This window comes from Canis aureus, chromosome 37, assembly GCF_053574225.1.
Source record: "Canis aureus isolate CA01 chromosome 37, VMU_Caureus_v.1.0, whole genome shotgun sequence".
Taxonomy (NCBI): Eukaryota; Metazoa; Chordata; class Mammalia; order Carnivora; family Canidae; genus Canis; species Canis aureus.
The window spans coordinates 8,296,413-8,305,456 of NC_135647.1; the positions used below are offsets into that span (position 1 = coordinate 8,296,413).

General features: G+C 36.6%; 1 long non-coding RNA gene across 5 annotated transcripts in view; it reads left to right on the forward strand.

The window, feature by feature from the left end:
* Positions 1-9,044, forward strand: part of LOC144306781 (uncharacterized) — a 350,851-nt gene that overhangs the window by 5,325 nt on the left and 336,482 nt on the right. The window lies entirely within an intron of this gene.

Below are 9,044 nucleotides of genomic sequence, written 5' to 3' on the forward strand. Positions count from 1 at the left end.
TGAGACATGTGTGCTTGACTATTTCAACTGTGTGTGTTGTTCTAATGTGACATGGATCTGAGGAGGACTCAACCTAATTATTGGAAATACTTTTTCCTTGTGCAAAGTGAAAGCTATGCTCTGGGTTTCACTCCAGCTGTAGCCTCTGCTGCCTCAGGTACCTGTATTAGCAGCTACCTTGGGGGCACAATCACACTGGATGGGAAGGATAAGAAGTTCCATCATTCTGCATTCAGGATGGCTTACCATTTCTTCTGCTGACCCTTTCTGTCTCAAGAAAATAAACAATCTAACAGGATTAAATGCATTCACCTCCAGAGAAGGGAGTTAAAAAAAAAAAATATCCCAGCTGGTGTCATAGTTTTGCCTCTAAAATCTTATGGCGTAGTCTATAGCTTCAACTTCTTCATCCGGCAAGAGGAGGGGTTTAGGAGGATGGAGTGAGGATTAGTTGCATTGGACATTCCAGGAGAAGGGCAGTAAATAAACAATAGGAGGTAGTAGACTTGTGTATACTAGATACTCAATATCCACTGGAGTCTGTCCATTATTAAAAGGGGTTTGTACTCAATAAAATGGTTATAAAGATGCCAAAGAAACAAGTTCTTGTTTTAGCTCATCATTGTTCTTTAGGAAAGAAATTCAAGACAAGAATGTATGTATGTACACGTATATGTATTATTTGAAATTCATCCTAGTAGGAGCACCTGGGTGGCTCAGTCGGTTAAGCATCTGAATATTGATTTTGCCTCAGGTCGTGATCTCAGAGTTGTGATATGGAGCCCCGTGTCAGGCTTCAGGTTCAGAGGGGAGTCTGCTTGAGATACTCCTCCCCCTGCCCTGCCCCCTACTTACACTGTATCTCTCTCTAAAATAAATAAATAAATAAATAAATAAATAAATAAATAAATAAGATCTATAAAAACTTTCATCCTGATAAATGCTGACTTGTATCCATCTGCTGCATCTTTTGAGCAGGAATGCCACAAGTGACATCACTGCTAAGATCTGTTCTATAAAGTGCAAACTGGTACTAAACTTCACTGATGAAGCGTGTCAGCTACATTTTCCTTTCTTCTACAGTAAATACAGAATAATCCTCCAGTATAGAAAAAAGCACAATTAAATGTATTTTAACTTCTTAAAGGAAAGGTGCTAGCCAAACAGTAATTTGGTTCACATCTTGGGATTTGATGGCTGGACAGGAGCCCATCGCAGTAAATCTGCCTTTGCTGAGGAGAACTTTCCCATTTTGTTGATATCTAGGTCATGGTTCCTAAGAACAGATACAATGTTCAAGAAACAGTTGCACTTTTTTCCCTGAGGTAGAATTTTTGAGACATTTTTTGCAGATCTTACACAGTTGTCATTGTCATTGGATGGCTCCCAATGTCCATGAACTATGTATCTGCCATGGAAAATGGTTCTGGAAAGTAGATGAACAGCATGAAAACCATTTGTATGTGAAATAATTAAACTAGCACATTTTTCTCCTACCAAACATGTGCAACAAAACACTAAAGGAATTAAAGATGCAGAATTAAAGGAAAAAGGGACTGAGTTAACTCTGAACTTTATCAGCACTGATAATTGTATGTGAAAATTGTCCAGTTTAAACAAACCTTCCCTTTGGGAGGGGTTATAGTTAGGCCTATTTTCCTTTTAATAGAATTAAATGATATTTATAGTCTTGAAAGACTGAAAGCTTGAATGAGAGTGTTTTTTTTTTTTTTTTTAAGTCTGTTTGACAGATTAATCTAAAAAAAAACCTGATAAACCCTTAGACAATACTACTTGGTCTGAGAGAACCCTATATACCATTTTTAAAATATCTTGTTCATTAGATCAACATCAATGTATGATTCTCTTTGTTTGATTCATGTTCTAAAAATGGGTAAGACACATATTATTGGGAAAATTAAGACAATTACTGTGACACTGTAAACATGCTACATATATTGTCTTTGAGGCTTTGGGGAATAATAAGGTTGAAGTTGTGGGATATCCAAGTAACTTGTTGAAAATGCTTTAACATTGGTCATCAACCCACTGTTCTGTCTTTATCAGAAATCTACAACTTGTACTACATAAAATGAGTTTGCCCTTTAGCAGACTATTAAGTGGGCAAGTTTGGCACCTTCCTATACTGTCCATCAACACTCTTCCCAGAGCTGCCGACTCTTGATCTCTGGTGAACATGGAAGAATAATAATGCTTTCTTTTTATCCAGCTTCTAGGAAAAGCATCCTAATATCCCAAAGAGATTTATGCTTAACATTCTGTATTATGAATTATATAAGACCTAACTCTTCAGCCTTTAAGGCTCTCTGTCAACTGATCCCTTCTCCAAAATGGTTTCAATTCAAGTCTGCTTGACTTGAAAGCCTACAAAACACGTATTGTACACTTGTTATATGACAAGACTTTGTTCAAGAAAAAGAAGTCTCTTGCCCTCATGAAGCTTGCTGTTGAGATGATGGCTTACACAAATTAAAAATTAATTAATGAAATACAGCACATTCTTGTACCATAGAACAGGCATGGATGAGCCACAGTGGAGGTAAAAAGCAAAGCCTGAGTCAAAGGAAGCTTGAAAGAGGAAGAGTTACTCAAGCTCCATCCTGAAAGATGACTTCATCAGTGGTGAAGGCTTTCCAGTTAGTGGCAGTGGCAGTAGAAGCTCAGAGGAGCGAAAAGCAAAGGTCTCCCTTGTCATTCTTCATGCCTCAGTCCAAACGCTCAACATCCATTGCTTTATGTTCAACTAGTACTTTTCTTCCTCATCCCATCATACTCTTCCCTTTGAAACCATTTTTCTTTTTCTTTTCTCCCAATCTGTGGCCACAAGTTCCTTTAAAAAACATGGTTTCTGCATCCATGAAACTATCTATCATTAATTCCCTCACTATAATTATTTACAAGTTACTTTATTGATTTATCATTTTATAATGAAATTGAGAAACTACTGGAAAACATAAAGATGAAAATAACCCACACCTAGAAATAACCACCGTTCATATTTTGTCGTGCATATTTCCCCATGAATGTAGATATAATATCTTGAGCAAAAATTTGTAATGTGCAGTACATACTTCTTGGGAATCTAATTTTCACTTTATATGGCATGGACACATTTTCCTATCAGTAGTTACTTTTCTTTGTCATAATTTTTATAGTTGCTTGGTTCTATTATGTGGACATGCCATAACATATTTAACAAACTATTACAAATATTTTTATTGTTTCCAACTTTTGGCTGTGTATTCTCACTACATCTGATGCACTTGTTTTAACTCAGTGTTACATGGCAGTTTGCATTTGTTGGCATGCTACTGTGCAGTTCTCTTCAAGTTGTGTCAGAATAGAAGCATCTTATGGCAAGTCCATTTCTTCCTTTTGCTACTTTTTATTGGTCGGTAAGGAGATTTATTCATGTGGAAAGTACTCAAGTGGCTACTCAGGTGGGTTGGCACAGTCCCCTATGATACATTCTAATGAAGAACTGTTCAGGGGTGACCTGCAGATTTTGCACATATTCAGAGAGTGGCTGGCTTGTTGAAATGGGAAGTGTTGGAGCCAAGTAATGGTGGATCCACTGGGTCTGCTGACATCCCACGAACGTTCTGGCCTACTTAACAAAAAAGCTCTAGCAAAGCTGCTAAAACTTTAAATTATGAATTTGCTGGAGATTTCTCAAGGGAGGTAAATGGTGGGAAGGAGAAGTCATGGGATAGAAAGCAGAGAATGTGACCTGCGTGAGTGAGCAATGGAACTGTTATGTGTACCATGAGTCGGATCATGTCAGTGCTTCTGCTACTGTTGGTTCTCTCTCTACTCAGGGTTTATTTCTAGGCTGAGCTTCCCATTCCTTTCTTTCAATTCTTTATTTTCTTGCCCAATCATCTCCTACAACCTGAATTTAAATGCAGTTACAAATATTTTGACAATGAAGTCTATGTCCCCTCTGCATACCAACTAATCATTATATTTACCCACATTGACCCAAACCCTTTTATTCCTGTGGTTCAAACCAGTTTTCTTTTGACATCTGTAGTCACCACCCTACTGTAATCCAATAGCAAATGATAAAGTGCCTGTCCTCTTGGTCAAAATGTAAATGAGGGATAAGTAAGTAGAGAAAGCAATTTTTATCAAGTTTCTTTTTGGAGATTCAGGTATTCATTCATTTCATTGAACAACCAAGGACAGAGCTATGTAACTCAAGTAGGTATAAGGATCCCCTTCAGTAGTATGAGTTTAAGAAATGCCTATTATAATAATGTCACCAATATAATTGTTTATTTTGCAAAATTTGTCTTGGAATAGAAACATCTTTAGTATAAGGACGAGTCTTTATTTTCTCAATTGTAATATGATTAATGTGTTGATGAGACAGCAGTTTTATAATCCAGGTGGTCAGATATCCATTATTTAATTTCTGAAAGGATATGAAATAGCAAAGGCAGAGCATTCTTTTTCATCCTGCCATAGTATAATTGCTGAGCCATCAGGCTCCGATCTTTATATCTGTCCTGCCGAACTGAGGAAGAGTGGTTGTCAATGTACTGAAATGGTGGTGCTAAGGTTTTTACGGCAGGAGTAACAAGGATCTCTTCCTTCCTTCTGACTTGGGTAACCAAAAAAAAAAAAAAAAAAAAAATAGTGTTATCTGTTTTAGGTCTTGATCAAACTTAGACTTGTTTCAAAAAATGTGAAAAAAGCATTGACCACAGCTTTATCTCTTCAGTTCTTGTCACTGGATTTTCAGACAATTCCAGATTTTAGAGGTGAGTAGGCAGGTGGAGCAAATATGAGAGCCAGCTCCAAAGACCCTTTCTAAATAGTGCATCAGCTTACTAGTGGGATCATATATGCTAGAGGAAGGAAACTGGCTGAAGGTCACGCTGTTGGTTCTCATTCCCTCGTCATGAGTAAAAATCACACATCTAAACCAATATGGCTTTTCATCTTGGATATTTAGTCTTTAGATTTCTATCAGTGACTGTAACATGCTAACTAAAGTCTACTTTATAGTTAGCAGAAGCATTTGAATTAGTGACTAGGAGCTATCTGGGCACTAATAGAGCAAATAAATATTTCAGAGCAAACTTTTCAGAGATCACATAGAAAAGAAAATATGAGGGGTGGGGCAAGAATCCAGGTCTGACATTTAGGAAAGTAAATACAAGGAGGGAAAAAATATTAGAGTTGGTATTTTGAATGAATGAGCTATTTTAACGAGAGTTGCTAGAATGTGATACTAGATAAACATAGAATTTTCCCCGTTTTCACATATTCAAAGCAGAATATAATGATCTGGGTAGAAGGTTGGAGTAGAAATTATCTAGGCCCCTTCCAGATGTAAATTTCTTGATTTCATGACATTCTTTTATCACCATGCATGCTATTCCTCCTTAATTTGCAATCTCCAATTAGCTTTGCAATTATAGTTTTAGTAAAATGCTTCACAGGTCTTCACTTTTAAATGCCTAATACCACTTTAGTACAGGCAGCAGAGATAAACAGGTACCTTGGTGATGAAGGTACTTGGCCTATGTCAATAATAGAAATATTTCATCTTGCAGAAGATTCAGCACTTATTTTAAAGCATCCTGTTTGCTTTGTGCATGCCTTGTACATTACCATCTAGCACAAGAGTCTCATCTATAACTTGGTAGACATTTATATTCATGTAGTGGCTATATTTTTGAAATACAAAGTATGAGTCTTTATTATCAGTTCTGATTTCCATAAGTCATCTGAGAAAACTAGTCTCATTACTCCATAGTCCTATTGCACAGATAAATCCTGGTTATCTTCCACATTTTTATTGACTTTTTTTTTTTTTAGGAGGTAGAGTGTCTATATAGTTCGAAAGGATTTGCAGCAACTCACCTCATATACAACAGCACATTGTTGGACTCATCTTCTAATTAAAGCAGGGAAATAAATAGCCAGTTTCCCTATAACTATGTCACTTGGAGTTCACAATTTAGGGCAGTGCATGCATTCACTCTTTCATCTCTTCAAATACCAAATGTACTTAAACCAGAGGAGGTTTTGAATCCATTTGTATTATCATTCATTCAATATCTACCAATTTGTACTAGGTCCTTCTATTTCCTCTGGAGATTTAAATCTTTACAATTGTAATATGTATTTTTTATAATTATTAAGTTATAGAGAATTATACTCTACAAATATGGATTACTTTAAGGATATGGTAAGATCACTCTCTTTCACCATCTTAAAAATCAATGGCAAAAGTGATGGCATCGCTGAAACAGCTGGTTCTCAAATGTTGGTGCGCAGAATGATCTGCTGCATCCTTGCTTTAAATACAGACATCTGAGAACCACTTCTACCTCATTCTGCTTCGGTGATTCAAATGTGGTGAATCAAGGACCACATTTTGAAAAATAATGTCTAGTTAACAGTGAATGTAATAATAAATTTGAAAAAAATGAACATATGAGATGTCCTCAGCCTGTAGGTAAAGGTAGATAATTCAAGACAGAATTTTTCGAGTGTTAGATGTGAGAAATGAATGGAAATGAGTTGGGGAGGGAACAAAGTGGAGACAAGTGTCAATGATGAAATGACAGCACATAGCAGCTATCATTTATTGAACTGTAATTATGTACTAGGCACTATGAGATCTACCTTCACATATGGATATGTAATTCTTACAATCCTCCGAGGTATCCCAAAATGAAGGACTGAGTGAAATTAGTTAGCAGTCGCAACCAACAGAGTAAATGTAGATTAAGAACTTTGAAAGAGGAAAAGAAAAAAAGTGAATCAGAGGCAAAGAGATTAATAATCTCTATCTATAACTATGCCAATACCCAAGTACTCATTTTCAGAAGTCTGAACATGAATCATGTAAATACAGTATTCATGTGCATGCTGCATTTTCAAGTTTAGAATTAAGCCAAGCATTAACCACGGGGGAGAAATTGTCAAAAAATAAATACAAAAAAACCAAGATGAGCAGGGTAAACTGGTTCTCCAAATATAGACTCTTAGACGTGAAAGGAGGAGTAGCATTTACCCAGCCAAGTTTCACTTTGGAGGAGAACTCCCAGTACAGAGTAACCACCATGGCAGCTTTGGCATTACTGTTTATTGTAGCCCGCAAAGGGGAGGGTGGAGCGCTTTTTCTGACAATGAAAACACTTCACAGAGTTTGGTGAGAACAACATGAGCTCACTCCCTAAAAGATCTCAAAATTCAGCAGAATTATGTCATGAAAAACATATTACTAACTCTAGTATTTATTTTAAAACTGAAGTTACATATAACAACACTTTTATTTATTTAATTAATTAATTTATTTTTTTTACAACATCCTTTTATAAAGGTGAACTATGTGACTTCTATAATTAATAAGTAGACTGAAGATAGAATCAAAGGGCACAATGTTTCAGTTATGCAAGATGAATACATCCTAGAGATTTATAGATAGAAGTAAAGCATAGTGTCTATAGTTAACACTGTATTGTATACTTAAACATTTTCTACAGGGATAAATGTTACATTAAGTACTCTTATCATACACATAATAGTAATAATAATAATAAAATAAGGAGAGCAGGAGGAAACTTTTGGAGGTGAAAATATATTTGTGGCATAGATAGCGATGATGGTTTCATGGATGTATACTTATCACCAAACTCATCAAGTTATTATACATTAAATATGTAAAATAAAAAAAAATCAGCTGATGTGGGAGGGAGGGTGTGACTTACAATCTGCAAAATATTCTGAAAAATCCGTGGATTCCTAGCTCTGGAGAAGTGATAAGGCCTATACCCTAAACTTCAGTCCTAGCTGTACCACTGACTGGGTCAGGCTTGTCTGATTCTACAGCTTCCCCATCTGTCAGTGTAATGAGAGGCTAGACTTGCTTCATCTATAAGGTTCCATGTAACCCCAGGACTTGATGCCTATGATTAATTAATTCATTTGTTCACTTTGCGTGTTGTTTTCAAAAAGTGTTAGGTTGTGAGCTATCGTGATCTACCTTCCTGAAGAATAATAGCAAAGCCTTAATGCTAGTTTTTAAGTACTGGTCAGCAGAGAGCCTATAGCTGCTGTGATGACCCCATTCTCTAGAACAAATGGACAGAGGGAGGCAGGAGGCTACTTTAATAATCCAGGCTTTGACCTGGCTGATTCAGCAGAGGTTGTAAGAAGTAATTAGATCTATTTTGAAACTATGACCTATGGAATGAATGCGGGTTGTTAGAAGAAAGAGAAGTGAAAATCTTCTGTAGTTTTTTATCTTAACAAGTGGGAGGACAGAGTTGACGTTTATTAGTGGAGAACCCCACTATGTGGGGAGCCGGATTGGGATAAAAACAGTTTAGTTCTGCCCATATGAAATTGAAATGCCTGCTAAACATCCAGATTGCAATGTCGAGTAAGTAACTGAATGTCTAAATCTGGAGTTCAAGGGAGATGTTTGTGTAGATGATCATCTCCACATGAAGGCTGGATACCATCTTCTAGGGAGAGAGAATCACTAGAGGGGGAGGTCCAGGAATCATGTTTTGTATCACTTCAATGCTCAGTGGTTGGGGAGATGAGGAATAAGCAGAAAATAGTGTGAGAAGAATGACCAGTGAAAATATGGAAGCCAAGGGAAGAAATAGCTTCAAAGGGCAGACAGAGACTGCCTTAGGCAGGTCAAGTGCTCTTACTACGGTACAAGCTGAAAGAAACTTCACAAGGGGAAAAAACCTTATCTAACTCATCTTCTGGTTTATCCTTCGTACCCTGGGTCAACAAGCATAGGACAAAAGGAAGACTGCTAAATTTGATGTATTCAGATGAAAACATATCCATTCGCATAAAAAAAAAAAAAGACCTCCTCCCTCTACATTTGGTCTGCGAGGTTACCATGTAGTAACTTCTTCCAAGAAGAAATTATGTATTTCTGTATTTTCAGTATTTTGATGGACTTGATGTAGCTATCCGAAGAGCCTACTTTCCAACTGGAAGAAGTCATTGTAGAAGGATTTATTTTAATCTTTAAGAAA